Source organism: Ambystoma mexicanum, chromosome 2p (assembly GCF_040938575.1).
Source record: "Ambystoma mexicanum isolate Mex_15411 chromosome 2p, UKY_AmexF1_1, whole genome shotgun sequence".
Lineage (NCBI taxonomy): Eukaryota > Metazoa > Chordata > Amphibia > Caudata > Ambystomatidae > Ambystoma > Ambystoma mexicanum.
The window spans coordinates 1259229412-1259251672 of NC_090923.1; the positions used below are offsets into that span (position 1 = coordinate 1259229412).

The 22261-nt window shown below is 42.4% G+C and overlaps 1 long non-coding RNA gene across 4 annotated transcripts in view; it reads left to right on the forward strand.

Annotated features, from left to right (window-relative positions):
- LOC138566039 (uncharacterized) overlaps window positions 1-15009 on the forward strand; it is a 54004-nt gene extending 38995 nt beyond the window's left edge. For all 4 annotated transcript variants that reach the window (XR_011301805.1, XR_011301806.1, XR_011301804.1 and 1 more), the window contains 2 exons: window positions 8562-8697; window positions 14783-15009. This is a non-coding gene — a long non-coding RNA (uncharacterized lncRNA). The remainder of the gene's footprint in view (window positions 1-8561; window positions 8698-14782) is intronic.
- Window positions 15010-22261: the final 7252 nt, after the last annotated feature.

Here is a 22261-nt window from a genome sequence, read left to right on the forward strand (position 1 = left end):
GGGCCAAAGTGGAAGCCAGACTCGTAAAGATAGCATGCACCCCCTGGGTGAGAATCCTTTGCCATCACAGTACTCCCCTTCCTCAGTGGGGCAAATAGGAGACTGTTGGGTGAAAAATCCCATCTGACTTTTGTCTCAAATAACACCCACATGAAATAAAATCTGCTGCATACATTACAAACCAGAGAATTTTTCAAAATAATGCATCTGAAATTTATTGCAAGAGCTGGAATATCGCACTAACCTGATGTTGCCTGGAAACTAAAAAGGAGCTTTTGGTAAAGGGATTAATTATGTTGCTTTCATGTTATTGTTAATATTAATTGCTCTTGTATCGCACACTCATGCCATTTTCTTGGTCTCTCGGCAGTCTGGCGGACCAGAAAAGGAAAGAGGGCTGGGAGAGGGTGTTATTAGTAGGATGGAGTGGGAAAAGCACAAGAGCTTTGATGTGCTGTTGGTAGCTTCAGTTAATAAAAAAAAAAACCCAAAAAAAAACCTTCAGAATAAATTTACATCGATAATGACAAGTGTTCTGCGTGATATCTGAATTGCCTCCCCAGTTCACTGGAAACGGATAGATTTGTATGTATTATTCCAGGGTGCATCTGATTGCAACACTATATACGCATCCGTGAAAACTATCAGGCACCTAATCCATTTGGCGAGTCTGATGCAAGCAAAATAAGGGTAAGAAATGCTACCTCCCCATAATGTACAGAAGCTAAATAAGAGAATGCTGGAAAATAACATAGCAATAAAACAAGCACATGCCTCTTCCCCTGTTCCCTCCTCCCCCCCTTCCTCTTTATGCATTATCTACAGGTGGGGTGATTGACGCTGAGAGACATTTGAAATTCTCCCTTTTTTGGCAGCATGTTAATCCATGCTGTGGCCCTGATGAAAGTGGGAGAGTAATTGACACCACTGAAACCGGTAGGCCCGATCTGACCCTTTCGAGGAAAGAAATATACCACTGGAATGGTAAAAGGGTCAAAAAGCAAAAGGAATTGGTTTTAAGTGTTGTAGCTTTCTACCCAGGGCGCGAAGGCTCTCTTTTTGAGAACAACATTGCACAAGAATGAATATTGGTGACGTATATTCTGGAACACTGACAAATGGTGATGTTTTAATTTAATCAGAGCAGACTTTTGTTTTGCATGATTTTTTAGGGTGTGCAAATGCAGAGCAAAGAAAGGATAAAAGTGAATAATTTCATTTGCGAAGCAAAGAACACACATGTAGAAAAAGTGTTTTGTAAAATTAATGGTGACTAGAACTAGATGGGGCCAGTTCTCTTCCTATCCCTTCATCCTAGATAAGCGGCCCATCAGCGTAACCTAGGGGTAGCTATTCTATGAGGGCTTACTTAGATTTGTTGGAGGGCATGTCAGGTGAAAGTTACACATTTGGTATAAATGTTTAATAACTGAAATTGTAAACCTGTGATCCTGCTGTGTGATACTAATGTTGGAGGAATTGGCAGGTGTATACTCCCCGATTAGACCAAAACTTGTGTTTTTGGTCCTTCTGACAGCCTTGGGCTGTGGACTTACCCTACATTGAGTGTAGCATTTTTGAATTCTAGTGTAAATACAGACGTCGGGAGACACAACTCCATTATTTGAGGAAGTAGGAGAATCCAATTTTTTTCTAAATAGACAGAGATACAATGCCAGCCAAGATGGCAGAGCCACAAAATCTGGCATATGCTGAAGAAACTGTGGAAGGCATTTTGGCAATTCCATCAATTATAGGCACAGATAACATTGCAGCAATCGGAACTAATGTGGATGAATGGAACAAGCTGGAGGTGCTGAAAAAAACAATTAATTAGGACTGAGCTTCACGGAGCGATGATGACCGAATATCTCTGTGCGCAAGCAACACCCATGGGCTTAATAATTCTAATCAAACCATGTATCTTCCTTGAACAAATTCAATTCAGAAAGGACTGGAGCTACATCTCAAACAAGTGCACCAGAGATTGGCTGGTCCTTATCAGCAGAGCAAAATTGGTCTCCGAAAAGATCATGAAAGGAATTGAGGAAAAACAAGACTCTCTAAAAAACAGCCACCATCCTTGCTAACTACAAAACAGTCCTGGAAGATCTTAATGCATCCATGAAAGATTTCAAGGAATTCAACCTCAATCAGAAAGTCCTCAAATTGAAAAAAGACCTTGCCACCTTCACCAAGAAAAGGTGTATCCTTACACCACAGAAGCATATTACGAGGACCAAAGCAAAAATACGACAATGACAAGTGGACAACAACAATTCAAAAACAACAAGAACCGAGCTCTAGACCCCATAACTGGACCTTTTCCAGTGGGAGTTTGGGCAGTTCGAGTGGGAGTGGACCAAACACTTCAAGTGTGAATGGATCCAGAAGCAACCAAGCCAATAGGAATGTGGGCTTTATGATACCAAGTAACACCGGTAGGAATGGGAACCAAATCCCTCTTTTTTTCAACAGAGGACAAGGGGCGAGGACAATGGCAGAACCAGTCACCCAGAGTAACACGAAGCGGAGGCCGTGGATGGAATACACCTCCGGTATGACAAATCCAAGGAATAGGTTGCTGCCAAGACACAAAGTGAACAGGTTACAGACATCCCAAGGCATCGTCAATAACATTAATTCCATGTATTTGGTGATGAACCTATCCAGCCATACATTCAATCAGGACCAATACAGACTCTTAGAAAGAGGTCTGTCCTTTGTACCCACGGCCACCTACGATTCTTTCCAGACCCTCATCGAAATAGTGCAACTGGTCAGAAAGATACGCCTTAAGCAGTTGTTCTGGAATATAACCACAACGGACGAAAAGAGTGCAACCAACCTTAAAGGCAAGTCCACTTATTATCGTGCGTCAAATGGGATCACTGCAGAGTCAATTACCTTTTGAGAAAGCAATAACAAAAAAACTGGAAGAAATGGAACAAGAACATGGTTATAACAACTTCACAAAAAAGATAAAGTGGCTCTACAATCTTTGGCTGAGAATGATGACATTACAATAAAACCTAAAGACAAGGGGGGGAGCTACTGTAATCATGGATACTGTAGACTACAGAAAGCTGGTTCTAGATCTCCTGGGAGATCGCACCAGTTACAAACAACTAGGAAGCAACCCCACTGAAGGTATTCGTCAACTAATTATACCTATTTTAGAGGAAGCAAGTGCCAAAAGACACATAAGTCATAAAGAATATGAATTCCTGAATCCGAAGATGCCAAGAAAACCTGCCTTTTATGCCTTACCTAAGATACATAAAGGTAAAATACCTCCACCCGGAAGACCTATCGTTTCGGGAATAGGTTCAATTTTAGAACCTTCGCCCCAATTCGTCGATTTCTTCTGAAAACCTGAGGTGTGTAAAATTTAAATCTTATCTCAACGACATGACGGTTGTCCTCCACCTGATCAACAATCGATCATTCAATCGAGAATCGCAGCTTTTGGTTACTCTACATATAGTCGCTATACACCAAGATACCTCAAATGGCAACAGTTCAAGTGGTTGAAAGGGTACTCCCAAACAAAAACCCACCGATGGACACACCAAGTTTAATTATGCAATTGGCAGAAATTGCATTACCCAAGAATTTCTTTCTTTCTACATGAGGATTCCTTTTACAAACAAAATGTCAGGCAATGCGATAGGCGCTACATTCGCACTGAGACTGGCCAACTTGTATGTGGCAGACTTCGAGGACAAAGTGATCTACTGTACCTCAAACCCTTGGTCCCCAAGAATAGAGATGTGGTCAAGATACAATGACGACGTTCTCATGGTGCTTAATGGCAACAAAGATCACCTAAAGAGTTTCATGTCATGGCTGAATGAACAGAAAAGATTCCTAACCTTCTCTGAAACGTATAGTCAAGACTCCATACATTTCCTAGATTTGCATCTAGAGATAAGAGACAGAATAATTACCAGCAAGGTTTTTACAAACCTACAGATTGAAACTCGCTGTTACTTTTTGACAGATACCATCCGCCGAGCTTGAGGAAGAACTTACATTTTGGGCAGTTCCTCCGTTACCGAAGGAACTGCTCTAATACGACGGACTATGACAGTCATTCGGGCCATTTAGCCGCAAAGCTAGCAGCCTGTGGATATCCTAGACGTACTATTAAACAAGCCCAGAAAAGAGCCAAAAATATTCCCAGTGATACAACGTTGGAACAACAGGACAGAAGGATTGAGCCCAATGATAAAATCAGAGCGGTCTTGAGTTTTTTCCCCAATGGTAAATAAAATCAAGAAAGAAATCCTTAAACTTTGGCCCATCTTGAATGTTTGTTGACAATGTACTGGAGAAACCTAGATTTGCAATGAAGAGGAGGCGGAACTTGCGAGATGCGCTAATACATACGTATCAAGAACCGAAAGAATGCATACCAACCACCATGTGGAACCAACTACCTCCAACCGGGCTTACACCATGAGGATAGTGCAGCGCATATCCAAACACAGCCAGGATCGTAACCATTGATATTGGCTGGCATTTGCATGGACTCAAAGAACACTAACGCAATGCAACAGCAGCAACGTATTATACCTGATTACATGTCCATGTATGTTACGATACGTGGGTATGACTACACGACGGATAACAAGATTGGCAGAGCATCGGTCATGCATTCACATGAAAAATCTGCCAGCTCCGATGGTGGAGCACTTTGTTCTGAAAAAACATAGCCACGCTGATTTTACTTGGACAGTCATGGAAAAACTGGCCATTCCGGAGAGAGGTGGGAATATACACAATTTGTTACATAAACAAGAACAATTATGGATCTTTCATTTAAAAGCTGACAGTAATGACCTGCATGAGCAGACAAATTGGCACACTCTGGCCACACTGAGGTGGATCTATGGATTCTAGTAGGAATACACACCAAGACCACGGGGCCTGAGTTCGAGGCTCTCGTGCAAGGCTCTTCACTATGTGTAAATACAACCCAGCAAATAAACATTCCTTTCCCCTAGAGAACTCTTTGACACCCGCGATTCCGCCTTCCACTGCAGCGACAATGACGTATGCGCGACAATGACGTATGCGGATGTGTTTGCTCAGAACAGATGGCTCTCCAGTAGACCGTTCCGTATCCAGCTGCACGTACGCGAGGCAGATCTCTCGCCCTACCGACACCTAATCCATCAGGTAAGCTGTGTGGCTGTTGTGTTTCTCTTAACTCCTTACCCATGTGTAGGGTGGATTTAGATCCTGTACGATGTATCATGTGAACATGCCCAATTGGACATGTTTTCTAAATAAGACACAATAGAATACATTTAAATCAATAACGACACGCGTTATGCATGATATCTGAATTCCTTCACCAGTTCCCTGGAAACTTATAGAATTGTATGTATTATTCCAGGATGCATCGGAATGCAACACTATATACGCATCCGTGAAAACTATCAGTCACCTAATCCATTCGGTGAGTCTGATACAAGCAAAATAAGGGTAATAAATGCTACCTCCCATAATGTACAGAAGCTAAATAAGAGAATGCTGGAAAAGAACATGAGAATAAAACAAGCGCATGTCTCTTCCCCTATTCCTCCCTTCCCGTTTATGCATTATCTACAGGTGGGTTGATTGACGCTCAGACATTTGAAACTCTCTTTTTTGGCAGAATGTTAATCCATGCTGTGGCCCTGAAGAAAGTGGGAGAGTAAATGACACCACTGAAACCGAAAGGCCCGATCTGACCATTTCTAGAAAAGGAATATACCACTGGAATGGTAAAAGGGTCAAAAAGCAAAAGGAATTGGTTTTTAGCATTGTAGCTTTCTACCCAGGGAGCGAAGGCTCTTTTGAGAACAACATTGCACAGGAATTAATATTGGTGTATTCTGGAACACCGACAAACAGTGATGTTTTAATTGGGTGTGCATGTATTTTGTGAATGGTTTGTTTTCTTGTTAAGTGTGTAGTTCCTGGTGGTTTTTGAGGGTCTAGCGTTGCATTAGAGTTATGTAGTATGAAGTTGTATTTTAGGGTAAGAGGAATATTTGAGATTTGTTCAGAGGTTTTGCGAACATGCATAGTTTCCGAACACATAATGTATTAGGTAGATGTGCTTAGGTTCAGAAGCATACGTCGACCCGTGGTCCAGTGTGTTTTGGCATGTCCATACATGTACCACAGCATTGCTTTTCAGTGCTGCTGTGCATCGTGCTCTGGTGCTGTCCCTTTCCTGGGACAGCATCAGACGAGGATGAATCCAAATGTGGATACATTCCTAGTATAATGTCCTGAGCCTCCTTTAAATATTTGACAGTACTGGAAACTTTACCTTTTCAATACTGCATCCCCAAGCAACTGGCAGAGTCATGCTTTTGCGTTCGGCTTGTGCTACCATAAGGTGAGCCAAAGTGTGCTTTACAATTAACAACCACAGAAACATCAAAACTATGTCACAGGATTTACAGCCACATCACAAGGACCCCCTGAACCACATCTAAATATAAGTAAAAATGCCTTACAGGTCTTCGAAAAATACAATTATGGTTTGTTGCGCTCTGTGGTTTTTGCTTTGTTAAACTATATGTATAAAGGGGAAAACAAACTACAAGTCCCAGAATGCACAGCAAAGGGCATATTGATGACCATGTCATGGTGACACATAAAGCTCTTGTTGTGCATGCATTTGTTAGACCAGAAGAAGGGCAACCTTTTTGCTTTTTTTGTTTGTTTTTCCAGTCTGGGCCTATGAGCTCCAAGAGCCAAAGGCAGAAAGAGAGAAGCTGAGCACAAATAGAGATACAAGAGTAAGCATACATATAGGAAATGCTGAGTCTTTCATCTGTGTCTTCCTGGATGTCACACTGTGGTCTTTCTTTTATGTTGCTGCTGTGCTGTGTCTACCTGGAAGAGAAGAAAGCAGTGTTGCCAGGTCTGCTCATTATAAGGGACTTTGGGCTTCTTTTTACCCAAAGTTGCCTTATAATTTTTGCAGGTTGCTTTTTGCGGTTTTTGTCCGCTTATTACCCCCAGTAAGCGCTTACTTTTGCGCTTGTTTAGTTCAAGGAGACAAAATCAGCAACAAGGAGAATCACTTCACAGCCCTGCTTCATAACATGAATGAATGAGTCAACTACTTCCCTGTGCTGTCACTGTCGGCCTTCTTATCTTCATTTGAAGGAAATGACCACTGCAGCGCTGCGACCCCTGCGCTACGTTTCATTAACAGAGCGGCTGAGGAGAGTATAGGCTGGGGGTTGTAATTACTGCAGTCTGGACACCCAGAGGGCAAAGACGTGAGGATAAAATCTTGCCTCGCTAAAAACATAATGAGACCAGACTGGTCTGACCAGTAGGGCAAGAGCGGTAATATGAAAGGTACTCTCCTGTTGGGTGCATGCAGCATTTTAGCCTGTCATACGTTCTATGTGCTTTTCACCAAGCATTATGTGTTATCTTCAAAACATTCTCGATAAAGGCTTTCCCCTTCAACATACAGTGATTAAATTACAAGCTGCAATAAGCACACGCGAGCTACAGATGCAGCTGGAAAGCATTCTCACCACAATGTCAATCGGTTTACATTTTTTAATTGTGTCACTTGAGGGACATTTTTATATTGGTTGATAGTACACCTCATTCCGTGTCAGTGTCATTACCAATATGAATACACAGGATACATGGTAAACCCAGTGACCCACGTAGACTTGCTGATAACAGAAAGCTAAGGTGGCATATACACTTACAAATCCATTCTTGGCATGTAATTGTTCCACAAAGTAACAGGCATTCATTTTGTTCCTTTTATGGGGGCCGGCCCCCATACTTTTATTTTTATTGAACATGTACATTACAAATGTCTATGAAATCTGAATAAAGTTGATTATAGTTGGCGTGTCTCACGCAAGTACTGACCAACTGTGGAATGATTGACATATCCCAGACACTCGAGCTTCCTGTGGTTAGGAGGGTCTGTTTTCCTTGGAATTCTGTAACTTGTAGTTTCCTCAATCAAAAACGTAAAGTTTCCATAATCCAAAGAAAACAAAACGCATGTCTGGATTGCTTTATCACGCATGGCCATGGTAAACTTGAGATCTTTACATACCTAAGCTCCCACAAAGGCTGTTTGTATGTTAAAAACAGCATAGTATTACAGACCTAATTCCTCCTGCATGTTGTGAACTTTATTATGCTTGCACCTTTCCACTATGGCACAATCGCCTCTGTCCGGGTAGATCTGTACTTTCTATACTGTCGCCACTCTACAACGCCACCATCTGTCTATTTGCCTATTCTACTTCTGTTCATTGGGTTTATAGTTTCCACATTAATTGCTCATCTCCACTGGTTATTAAACGTAACACCCTGGCCATTGATGGGCTTTTATAAGTCATACACATACAATAGACCATCATTGTTATAAAAAAGTAAAATGCTATTTTAATAAATGCTTTTGGGTCTAACATTATATTTGTGTTATCTCTATGTATATTTGCTTTATTGTATTTGTTTTACTTTTGAGACCTATCCACAGTGTTTTAGAGATGTACTTGTTTTTTCAGCTTATTTGGTTGGAGTCGGCTTGTTCTGAAGGGGCATTCAGCTTATTTCTTCCTTCTGAATTGGCAACACTGGATGAAAGGTGACTGCAATCATAGATGTCTGGCCTGGGAGCACGCACATTTGGATCAATCGGAGGTAATTTTCTTTCCTTTAAAGATGAGTTGAGTGAAACTGGGCATGAGGAGTAATTGTGTGTAGCTCGTAGGCTTATTTAGTCAGGATAGGGGACTGGTGTATCTGTTTGGATGGGCTCCACGTGTGCTTCCTCGCTTGTTTAAGTTAACAAAGGAATGGTGTTGGGTGCTTGTGGAGTTTTGGAGATACAGCGATAATTCGGAGATGTGAATCAATGTAAGGCATACTGTTTTTGGCAGACGAAGGGATTGTTTACTCTGGGGATTGAGGGGTAGGTCGTCTTGCTGTGTGCAGCAATGGGGATCTTGTGCCTTTTCAGTTCAGATGCACAATAAAGGGTAAAAACTGAAAGCAGAGTTAAACATACACTCGGCAGACATGTTTTACTGCGTTCAGGACCCTGATTATAATCGGATCAGCAAAACTGGCTATATTGTTGCTAAATTGCATCCCGCTCGTCGTTCATAAAAGGACTCCACTACGGTGTAATAGCAGCCTCTTTACAGTTTCTGGGTTGGAGTGATCAGCCCTTCGTCGAAGAAGGTGGTAGTTGGTGGTGAAGGAGTAGCAGTTGGGTGCGAAGGGCAAGTATGGAGGGTGGGTGGGGTGAGAAGGGGAGAATTGGTGCAGATGGGTATGGAGAGTTGCAGTTTTTGGTGAAGGGGCTCGTATTGGAGCAGAAAAGACATGGGCACTTGAGTGAGAAGGGGGCACTTGAAGGGGTGGGGTAGATGCTGAGGGCCATAGGTGGGGGTTGGGGCAGTTGAGGCAGAAGGGGGCAATTGGGGAGAAGGAGGGTTGGGCAGTTGAGGAAGAAGGCGATTGGGGAGAATGGGGCTGTGGAGAAAATTGAGGGAGAAGGGGATGGGTCAGTATAAGGGGTAGGGGAGACAAGGGGATTGGAAGGCAGTTAGAGAAGGGGCGGTTTGGAGAAGGGCTGGTCACCTGGGTGAAAATGGGGCCCTTGGAGGGGCAGGGCAGCTAGGGAAGAAACACAGCTTTTGGGGGAGATGGGGCATTTGGGTATGGAGGGGTAGTTCAGAGAGGAGGTGGAGGGGACTTCATCAGTGTTTGAGAGAAAAGGGGTGAGGGGCAGATGTGGTGAAGGGCTGGGTGCAGTTGAGGGAGGAGGTGCTATTGATGGGGTAGCAGAGGAGATTGTGAAATTGGGGAGATGGTTGGGGAAGTCGAGGGAGATGGGGGCAGTTGAGGGAGAGGGGCAATTGGGGAGGAGGGTTGAGGGCGGTTGGAGAAGGGGGCAATTGGGGAGGGTTGGCAGTTGTGGGAGAAGGGGGCAGTTGGAGAGTAAGCGTGGGATGGCAATTGAGGGAGAAGGAGCAATTGGTCATGGGGGCAATTGAGGGAGAAGGGGATCTGGGAGCCAATTGTGGGGGGGGGGTAGAGTTTGTTGGGGGAGGTTGGGAGAGTGGTGGGGGCATTTGGGAGGTGGGGTGGTAGTTGAGGGAAAAGTAGTAGTTTGGGTGAGAAGGGGTAGGTGATGGGGGAGAAGGTAGGTGGGGGGTGGGGGTTGGGGGCTGATGGGAGAAGGGCAGTTGGAGAGGGAGTGAGGGGCAGTTGTGAGAGAAGGGGGCACTTGGGAGGAGAAAGATGGGGCAGTTGGGGAAGAAAGACAGCGGTTGGGGGGTGAAATGGGGCAGTTGAGGGAGGTGGAAAGGTGTTTGAGGTAGAAGTGGGCAAAGGGAGTTGGGGTGAAGGCATTGGGTGGCATTTGGAGACTAATGATGCTGTTATATGGTGCTTTCGCCAAAGTACTTTACATAGAACATATTTACATACAATATCACCCAACCAAAGTTGGTACTCGAAAGACTGAGTTTGCCTTGCTGGGAATCGGACCTGCCGATCACACAAAGATTGCAGCAGCGAGTACTCAACCAACTGAGTGTTCTTACTGGGGGTGTTAAGGAGAGAAGGGGTGGGCCAATTGAGGGCGAATGCAGCTCCTGTTGGATGTATTTGAGGCACACATTAAATAAGTTTGCTCAAGTGTTCAGCGACTAGGATTTCATCCCAGGTTGTCATGTTTCCAGTGCAGATGTTTACCCACAAGACTACTTAAGTGGCATCAAAGCACAAGTCTCCTGTTTGCATTTCTTTTTCCTTGGAATATTTCATTATACATTTTTAGGTTTAAAAGGTGGACATACTTATTGGAAATACCCCTCTCTCAGGCTATTTTTCCAGTGTTGATTACTTTTATTAAATGCTCATTCATATATTGGGCCTGGGCCTGGCTGCATTGTCATTGCGTAAATGCTGTGAGCCTACCAGCTTTCTGCAGTGTTTTATTACCTAAAAGCTATGGCCCTGCCCGCACTGTGTCATTACTTGAGTCTGTGGGCGTCGAGGCACTGTAACACTGCCTAAAGGCTGTGGGCCTGGCTGCACTTTCATTACCTAAAGGCCTTGGGCCTGGGTACACTTTGTCTTTACACGGAGTCTTCACTCTAAACCATTGAATCTGGGTCTACAGCAAGGCCACACCACCACAATATGGGCACCCTTCCCTGACTAGCCTACTGAGTCTGGTCCACCCTGTCCACGCACTATTTGACCCTCGCCCCTTGTACCCCAGGCACTTGACCTCTTGGGCTCCCTATAGGACTTGCCCAGCCCCTGGGTCCCCTCCCGCCTGCACTTCCCCCTCTCCCTTACCTCATCCATCCTCCTTGACCTGCCTCCTACCCCCTGCACTTTCTCTTACTGAACTTGCAAAATATGAATGTCACAAGGCCTAGTGGGAACGTTGTATTTGTTTTCCCCCCTGTCCCTCCCCCCCTTTGCCTTGTGCACCTGGAAACACCTTTTGTTGTATAGGAGCCTTATATGTGCTCAATAAATACATTAAAAAAAATAAAGATACAAATGTAGTTCACTTGATTTTAAAAGTGCACCAGGCAAAAGACAAAATAACCTGAGGACATTGTTCATTAAATACGCTGGCCAGCAATATGCAGTGAAATATTCCATAGAAAACAAAATCCCAGTACGAGCGTTTGCTTTGATAATCATTTTATGCGTCTTGTCGGTAAGTGTCTGCACTGAAAACATAACATGGGTGAAATCCTGGTAGCCAAAGGCTTGAACAAGCTTGCCGACCTCTGAAATGCCCAAGGTGCTTGTGTCTGCCCTCTGAAAAAGATTACTGTCCACCCACATGTATCCTTTACTTGTGCCCTGAAAAGCAGCACATGGCAACAATCACAGAAAAACAAACTGCACCAGTCTCCAGGATTGTTGCCTCTATTTCCACATCCTGGACAAATATTCAGGACTTGCCATGCCCTCATCCATCCATCATCCTTAACCCACGTCTGGCTTTCAACAATACTCTACTTCATAAAGGTGACTTCACATACCTTATTTATTTATTGGATTATAAGACGCATATGCAGCAAAACAGTGTTTCAAAGCGCCACAAGGCAAAAGGGAAGGGAACAGGGGAGCAAATAAACATTAATAACTGACAATAAATAACTAGAAAGAAAAAGCAGTCCTACTAGGCCTTGTGAAATTCAGAACGTGCAAGTGCAGTGAATAGAAAAAAGGGGCATACAGGTAAGTGCTATTAGTGCCTCCCATGGAGGATGGGGGGGGGGCTGAAGTGCCAGAGGTGCCTATTGGGGAGGCAGCAGGTAAGTGCAAGGGTGGTGGTGTACCGCCCAACAGGTTCAGGTCGGAGGCAAACAACCCGACAGGCGGAATGTGCCCAGAAGGCAGTGCAGGGGGATGCTGGTGCCAATTGGGCAGAAGGCCAGTATTCTATTGGACTCATGGGGGACCAGGCCGCCAATCTCAGCGACAGAGGGGATGGTTAGCACAGAAGGGGGAGAGGGACGGAGAAGAGAATGGTCTTGAGTTGTTTACGGAACTTGAGGTTGTCCGGTTCAAGACAGCGAGAGATACAGAGACTGTTCCATAGGAGGGAGCAAGCTGAGGATGGGTATCTGCCCCCAGCTCTCTGCTTGAAGAAATGTTTGACCAGCAGAGAGTTGAAGTGATAAGATCGAAGGGATCTGGAAGGAGAGTATTTCGTGAGAGAACTGCAGGTAGTGTGGTCCCTGGCCACAGACATCCTTGTGGATGATGCAAAGGGTCTTGAATTTGCTCCTTGCAGCCACCTGGAGCCAGTGGAGAGATTTTAGAGCTGGAGAGATGTGGTCCCTAGGCATGAGGTTATGGATAAATCTTACAGCCCTTTTCTGGATTAGTCGTAGAGGACAGAGTGAAGAAAGGTGCAGGTTGAGGAAGAGGCTGTTGTAATAATCCAGTGGAGAGGACCAGAGTGCTATAGACAGAGCTTCTGCGGACGATGAGGGAAGGGAGAGTTGAAAATGGGCCTTCTTGGCAAGATTCAAGGTGGGAGGAGTCAAAGATGACCCCACGATTTTTGGCTTCAGTGGCCATAGTAAGGTGCCCATTCAAATATTTAAATCATTACGGCAATATATATTAAGAAACAAGTATACACTTGTGGCATTATTCCCCCTTCTTGACTTGTAAGACTACAAATAACAGAAAGCAATTCAGCAAAATGCTAAATAATTACCTTTGAGTTTTGAAAATGTCGAATTATATGTAATGTGTGAAAAAGGTTACCTGTTTGTGTTTAGTGTTAGTCAAATGCAGGATTCATATATGATGTGATATTTTCATTAGATTCTACCAAAAAAAAGAATGTAGGTAATTTAAAACTGTTTGTTTCATATATTGTAATTGACCTGGAGGAGAGAGTAGATTTAGGCAGCTAACTGGTGCTTTGTGTGTGCGTTCAGAATGCAAATGCCTATTTGCATTTCTTAACACAGAAACATTATGAACATCTCATCCAAAACAATGATCTCTTAAATGGGCCTTCATTTGTAAATCATCCCCGCTTTAATGCGCTGCTTGAACAAAAAGTGATAAGCATTCATTAAAGGTCCTGCAGCATCTGATGGACTGCTTGCAACGGGTGTCTCTCTAGAGAGCCACAGGAGGTTGGGAGGCAACCATGGGCTCAAGCGAGCTTCGTACATGGAAGCTGCACAGCAGTTGAGGCAGACACTGGTGCTTTGCATGTTCCCTCTGACAGCGGCGCCCTGGCTCACCACACAGAGTGCCCATGCCTCAAGGCTGGCTCTATATATATATATATATATATATATGTGCCACCTATTAGTGCACGCACGTAAGGAGGGGAACCTTTCAAGAGCCATCAAGACAGAGCAGCAATTCTTTGTGAATATTAAATGTGGGCATCTGGTGAAGCCATAAAATGGTGCTCTGATGGGCCGTGTGTGTTCCTGCATGTGCACAACTTTGTGTGTGTGTTCATGTGTGAGAGAGAGAGGAGCGATAGGATAGTTGGGGATGAAGAGGGGTGTGGAAAAAGGAAGCAATTGGAGAAGAGGGGCTGGAGAGAAGGGTGGGGGGCAGCTGGGGTGAAGATGACAATTGGAGAACGTGGGCAGTTGAGGGGGCTGAGTACTGTATGCTGTGAGGGCTGACTCTGAGTTTGTGTACTGGGGTGTGTCTACCGGGGCTTGGGTGCTGTATTTGGGGTCTAGGTGTTGGGGGGGGGGGGCTGACTTGTGTGTGTGCACGAGTGGGAGATATTGTCTGGGGAGCAGACAGATGGGGCAGTTGTAGGGGAAAAGGAGACTAACGGGTAGTTGGGGGATGGCGGGGGCAGAAGGTGTTGGGGAAGAAGAGGGGGGGTTGTGTATGTCGGGTGTGGCTGTGTGTGTAGGGTGAGTGTGTGCATGCGCTGGGAAATTGTGTGTGTGGGTGGCAGAAGAAGGGCGGAGGAGCAGTTGGGGAAGAAGAGTGGCGTGGGAACTTGGGGCGAATGAGTGGGAGGCCATTGGGGAGAAGGGTGGGGGGGCACTTGAGGCACCTGTGTGGGGGGCTGGTTGCTGAATTGGGCCATGGGTGCTGAGTGTGTGGGCTGGGGAAGCTGGATGCCTTGTGAGGGGCTGTGTGTGTGGGGGAGGAGTGTTTGTATGGGTATGGCTCTTTGGGTGGGGTCTGAGTGCCTATTCAAATGTCCATTTATATTCATATATTCTATCTTTCTTTGTAGAATATTTGAGGTCTGTGTGCAAGGCCAACAGTTGGCCTACTACGGACTGCAGAGTGATGAGAAGGAAGCTTGCCACAAAAATGTGCAATGCCAGAAAGAAGGCTCTACCTTTTGGAACACAGAATGGTTGCTTTGTATTTGTGTTTTTGCAAACTGTGTTCATTCTGATAGTATACAGCTATGCCCGTTGAACTGCATTTGGTAAATAAAAAAAAAAGTTGAACACATTCTGAGTCTGTTTGATTCAAGACATCTTATAGCCACAGCAATTTATACCTGCAGTATTTTACTATCCTAATGTAAACTAGTTACACCCTAATGCAAGCGATAATAATAATCGTCCACGAAATGTACAATGTTCCTCTTCAATAGAGATTACTGTGGTGACACCATGTATAGATTAGTGTGTGTGTCTAGAGCTCACATGCTGCTGTATGAAACTAAAGATGCAAGTGCACTTGTGTGTGTATAACTATATAGTCGATCTGGTGAATTTGTAGGTTGGTGCCAACTTGTAAATGCTACATGTTTTTGTTCTATTGGATATGGCCATGATAGGGGTTCCCAACCTTTTGTGCGCCATGAGCAAAATGTGCATATCAAATGAAATGGTGAGCAATATCCATTCTTTGGCGGGACGCATCTGCACTCAGTTGATAGACAAATATTGCTTCACAAATTAGAAATGTAGTAAACTTAAGAATGTTAATAGAACATTCTAATTTGTAGTGACAGACCACATGCAATTTTAGTAAAGGAAATATTCTAGGCCTTTGACTTTAACATTAAGTGGTTGTTAACTGGAAATGAGGAAATCAAGGAGTCATTAGGACATTTTTAGGCCGATAGGACCAGTCAAGGATTAGGGGGTACAGGATCTCGAGCTAAATATTTGTAAGAAACGTAGTGCAAATGTTTGGTCAGTTAAAATTTGTCACAAATGGAGCACTGATTTTCAAGTGTACTTTAAGGTTCTGTCTGGGGATTTTGCGGAATCTTTAGTGGCAAATGGTGATTCCTAAGCATACAAGACCAGTAAAACTGTTCCTCAGTCATTGATTACTGTATTGTAACTATACATTGCTTTTTTCACAGCAATTAAAGGGATGTCAGTTGGCCCTAATTTATTCCATTTGGACCTTGACTCTAGCACTTTGCTTAGGAAAGAATATCTGCCTTCTCGCAAGGGTACATTAGCATGCCTCTTTATGCCGATGACGCATCTATTTTGGACTTTCCCCTGGCAGGTCTTCAACATGGCCTGCTATACACAAATTACTAGTTTGGGAACTGTTGTTTCAAATGAAATATGATAAAAACAAAAATGATGTTGTTCAGGAAACCTTGTAGCTGGTTTTTAAATGAATATAGAGATGAGGAGGTAGCCTCGGTCAATCATTTTATGAAGACAGCTGGAAGGCCATTTTTAAGGTTTCAAGGGCTTTTTAAGATTTCATTTCTTTTAAGTTTGGGGCATTCATATTGGAGAAGTGCCCCGGAGTTATGTAAGGCAAACGTCTGTTCGATGATTTTATATGGCAGCGAAATCTGGGGTTGTTCAAACGGTCATTTCCTGGAGGGGTTGCAAAATAAATTCCTGTGGCAAGAGTACAGGTGTAAAATAATTTCCTGTGCCATGTTCAGGTGCAAAATAAAATCCTGTTCCTCGCTCAAGGTAAACCTGGTATCTCCTTATTAGCTAAATCAGAGGTGTTCAGTTTGAAGGTGTCAGCCAAGTTAAGATTTTGTACTTATTTTTTAAAAACGCATCAGTGATTTTCTGCTAATCATAAATTGAATTTCAGTGTAAGCACGATTTCGGCCTCCCCTGCTAAAGAGAAATACTTGTGGTAATGGGGGTTAGGATGGGGGGATGTACGCACTGCCCATTTGGATAGTGGGTTGGGAGGTAACTAAATTTGCCACATTAAGTCATTATACCTCTTAAAGGAAGAGCTTGTCCGATAGGGAGAGAGGCAGATGTCCAAAATACACATAAGCTGCCCTCTTCAGTTTTATATGAAGACCTCCATACACATATTAGAAGGCAAGAAGATGTCTGTGAAATAGTATCCCCCGAATGCTGGAGGCTGATGCTAATAGGACGTTTAAATTTACCCACCACTCAATGAATGAAGAAATTGTGCATGAGGAAGCACAAAGTATGCCTGCAAAATGAGAGCCAATGAAGATTTGGTTAATTTCCTGTGTGGACATGCATGGAAGCTATGTTTATATCATTTCTTGTAAATTTCTGGTCTTTATATATAGCTTGTTTGAATACGCAAAAGCAGTTTTTTGTTTTAGACTTGTTCTCTGAATGTTTTGAAATATGATACATATTTTCAAATGTTGCTAACTTAATGGAGAAATATGATGACATAATATTGATTTATACTGGTCATTGCATGGTTGGATTTACAGATCACTTCAACAGGGCTTTGGATCCTACCTGTTAAGAATTATGTTGGCATGTAATGGCAAATAGTTAATTTTAAAGCACCTGGGGCATGTTACATTGGTGAAAAAGTAGTTAGGAATATAAAAAGAAAATTCAGAAGGATTTGGAACCTCTTTTCTCGGTTCAGAAAATATTTTACACAAAACCTAATGCCATACATTGGTTGTGGTCAGTAGGACATTTGTCAGGCAGATATGACCAGTCAAGGATTAAATAAACATTACCAGGGGGTTCAGGATATCGAGCTAAATATTTTTAAGAAACGTAGTGCAAATGTTTGGTCAGTAAAAATTTGTCACAAATGGAGCACTGATTTTCAAGTGTACTTTAGGGTTCTGTCTGGGGATTTTGCGGAATCTTTAGTGGCAAATGGTGTTTCCTAAGCATACAAGACCAGTAAAACTGTTCCTCAGTCATTGATTACTATATTGTAATTATACATTGTTTTTTCGCAGCAATTAAAGGGATGTCAGTTGGCGCTAATTTATTCCATTTGGACTTTGACTCTAGCACTTTGCTTAGGGAAGAATATCTGCCTTCTCGCAAGGGTACATTAGCATGCCTCTTTATGCCGATGACACATCTATTTTGGACTTTCCCCTGGCAAGTCTTCAACATGGCCTGCTATACACAAATTACTAGTTTGGGAACTGTTGTTTCAAATGAAATATGATAAAAACAAAAATGATGTTGTTCAGGAAACCTTGTAGCTGGTTTTTAAATGAATATAGAGATGAGGAGGTAGCCTGGGTCAATCATTTTATGAAGACAGCTGGAAGGCCATCTTTAAGGTTTAAGGGCTTTTTAAGATTTCATTTCTTTTAAGTTTGGGGCATTCATATTGGAGAAGTGCCCCGGAGTTATGTAAGGCAAACGTCTGTTCCATGATTTCATATGGCAGCGAAATCTGGGGTTGTTCAAACGGTCATTTCCTGGAGGGGTTGCAAAATAAATTCCTGTGCCAAGAGTACAGGTGTAAAATAATTTCCTGTGCCATGTTCAGGTGCAAAATAAAATCCTGTTCCTCGCTCAAGGTAAACCTGGTATCTCCTTATTAGCTAAATCAGAGGTGTTCAGTTTGAAGGAGTCGGCCAAGTTAAGATTTTGGACTTATTTTTTAAAAACGCATCAGTGATTTTCTGCTAATCATAAATTGAATTTCAGTGTAAGCACGATTTCGGCCTCCCCTGCTAAAGAGAAATACTTGTGGTAATGGGGGTTAGGATGGGGGGATGTACGCACTGCCCATTTGGATAGTGGGTTGGGAGGTAACTAAATTTGCCACATTAAGTCATTATACCTCGTAAAGGGAGAGAGGCAGATGTCCAAAATACACATAAGCTGCCCTCTTCAGTTTTATATGAAGACCTCCGTACACATATTACAAGGCAAGAAGATGTCTGTGAAATAGGATCCCCCGAATGCTGGAGGCTGATACAATATCACGTTTACATTTACCCACCCCTCAATCAATGAAGAAGTTGTGCATGAGGAAGCACAATGTATGCCTGCAAAATGGGAGCCAATGAAGATTTGTTTAATTTCCTGTGTGGACATGCATGGAAGCTATGTTTATATCATTTATTGTAAATTTCTGGTCTTTATATATAGCTTGTTTGACTACGCAAAAGCAGTTTTTTGTTTTAGACTTGTTCTCTGAATATTTTGAATTATGATACATATTTTCAAATGTTGCTAACTTAATGGAGAAATATGATGACATAATATTGATTTTTACTCTTCATTACATGGTTGGATTTACAGATCACTTCAACAGGGCTTTGGATCCTACCTCTTAAGAATTATTTTGGCATGTAATGGCAAATAGTTAATTTTAAAGCACCTGGGGCATGTTACCTTGGTGAAAAAGTAGTTAAGAATATAAAAAGAAAATTCAGAAGGATTTGGAACCTCTTTTCTCGGTTCAGAAAATATTTTACACAAAACCTAATGCCATACATTGGTTGTGGTCAGTAGGACATTTGTCAGGCAGATATGACCAGTCAAGGATTAAATAAACATTACCAGGGGGTTCAGGATATCGAGCTAAATATTTTTAAGAAACGTCGTGCAAATGTTTGGTCAGTAAAAATTTGTCACAAATGGAGCACTGATTTTCAAGTGTACTTTAAGGTTCTGTCTGGGGATTTTGCGGAATCTTTAGTGGCAAATGGTGATTCCTAAGCATACAAGACCAGTAAAACTGTTCCTCAGTCATTGATTACTGTATTGTAACTATACATTGCTTTTTTCACAGCAATTAAAGGGATGTCAGTTGGCCCTAATTTATTCCATTTAGACTTTGACTCTAGCACTTTGCTTAGGAAAGAATATCTGCCTTCTCGCAAGGGTACATTTTATAGCATGCCTCTTTATGCCGATGACACATCTATTTTGGACTTTCCCCTGGCAGGTCTTCAACATGGCCTGCGATACACACATTACTAGTTTGGGAACTGTTCTTTCAAATGAAATATGATAAAAACAAAAATGATGTTGTTCAGGAAACCTTGTAGCTGGTTTTTAAATGAATATAGAGATGAGGAGGTAGCCTGGGTCAATCATTTTATGAAGACAGCTGGAAGGCCATATTTAAGGTTTCAAGGGCTTTTTAAGATTTCATTTATTTTAAGTTTGGGGCATTCATATTGGAGAAGTGCCCCGGAGTTATGTAAGGCAAACGTCTGTTCCATGATTTTATATGGCAGCGAAATCTGTGGTTGTTCAAACGGTCATTTCCTGGAGGGGTTGCAAAATAAATTCCTGTGCCAAGAGTACAGGTGTAAAATAATTTCCTGTGCCATGTTCAGGTGCAAAATAAAATCCTGTTCCTCGCTCAAGGTAAACCTGGTATCTCCTTATTAGCTAAATCAGAGGTGTTCAGTTTGAAGGTGTCAGCCAAGTTAAGATTTTGTACTTATTTTTTAAAAACGCATCAGTGATTTTCTGCTAATCATAAATTGAATTTCAGTGTAAGCACGATTTCGGCCTCCCCTGCTAAAGAGAAATACTTGTGGTAATTGGGGTTAGGATGGGGTGATGTACGGCACTGCCCATTTGGATAGTGGGTTGGGAGGTAACTAAATTTGCCACATTAAGTCTTTATACCTCTTAAAGTAAGAGCTTGTCCGATAGGGAGAAAGGCAGATGTCCAAAATACACATAAACTGCCCTCTTCAGTTTTATATGAAGACCTCCGTACACATATTAGAAGGCAAGAAGATGTCTGTGAAATAGGATCCCCCGAATGCTGGAGGCTGATGCTAATAGGACGTTTACATTTACCCACCACTCAATGAATGAAGAAATTGTGCATGAAGAAGCACAAAGTATGCCTGCAAAATGAGAGCCAATGAAGATTTGGTTAATTTCCTGTGTGGATATGCATGGAAGCTATGTTTATATCATTTCTTGTAAATTTCAGGTCTTTATATATAGCTTGTTTGAATACGCAAAAGCAGTTTTTTGTTTTAGACTTGGTCTCTGAATTTTTTGAAATATGATACATATTTTCAAATGTTGCTAACTTAATGGAGAAATATGATGACATAATATTGATTTATACTGGTCATTACATGGTTGGATTTACAGATCACTTCAACAGGGCTTTGGATCCTACCTCTTAAGAATTATGTTGGCATGTAATGGCAAATAGTTAATTTTAAAGCACCTGGGGCATGTTACATTGGTGAAAAAGTAGTTAGGAATATAAAAAGAAAATTCAGAAGGATTTGGAACCTCTTTTCAGGGTTCAGAAAATATTTTACACAAAACATAATGCCATACATTGGTTGTGGTCAGTAGGACATTTGTCAGGCAGATATGACCAGTCAAGGATTAAATAAACATTACCAGGGGGTTCAGGATATCGAGCTAAATATTTTTAAGAAACGTAGTGCAAATGTTTGATCAGTAAAAATTTGTCACAAATGGAGCACTGATTTTCAAGTGTACTTTAGGGTTCTGTCTGGGAATTTTGCGGAATCTTTAGTGGCAAATGGTGTTTTCCTAAGCATACAAGACCAGTAAAACTGTTCCTCAGTCATTGATTACTATATTGTAATTGTACATTGTTTTTTCGCAGCAATTAAAGGGATGTCAGTTGGCCCTAATTTATTCCATTTGGACTTTGACTCTAGCACTTTGCTTAGGAAAGAATATCTGCCTTCTCGCAAGGGTACATTAGCATGCCTCTTTATGCCGATGACACATCTATTTTGGACTTTCCCCTGGCAGGTCTTCAACATGGCCTGCTATACACAAATTACTAGTTTGGGAACTGTTGTTTCAAATGAAATATGATAAAAACAAAAATGATGTTGTTCAGGAAACCTTGTAGCTGGTTTTTAAATGAATATAGAGATGAGGAGGTAGCCTGGGTCAATCATTTTATGAAGACAGCTGGAAGGCCATCTTTAAGGTTTCAAGGGCTTTTTACGATTTCATTTCTTTTAAGTTTGGGGCATTCATATTGGAGAAGTGCCCCGGAGTTATGTAAGGCAAACGTCTGTTCGATGATTTTATATGGCAGCCAAATCTGGGGTTGTTCAAACGGTCATTTCCTGGAGGGGTTGCAAAATAAATTCCTGTGGCAAGAGTACAGGTGTAAAATAATTTCCTGTGCCATGTTCAGGTGCAAAATAAAATCCTGTTCCTCGCTCAAGGTAAACCTGGTATCTCCTTATTAGCTAAATCAGAGGTGTTCAGTTTGAAGGTGTCAGCCAAGTTAAGATTTTGTACTTATTTTTTAAAAACGCATCAGTGATTTTCTGCTAATCATAAATTGAATTTCAGTGTAAGCACGGTTTCGGCCTCCTCTGCTAAAGAGAAATACTTGTGGTAAGGGGGGTCAGGATGGGGGGATGTACGGCACTGCCCATTTGGATAGTGGGTTGGGAGGTAACTAAATTTGCCACATTAAGTCATTATACCTCTTAAAGGGAGAGAGGCAGATGTCCAAAATACACATAAGCTGCCCTCTTCAGTTTTATATGAAGACCTCCGTACACATATTACAA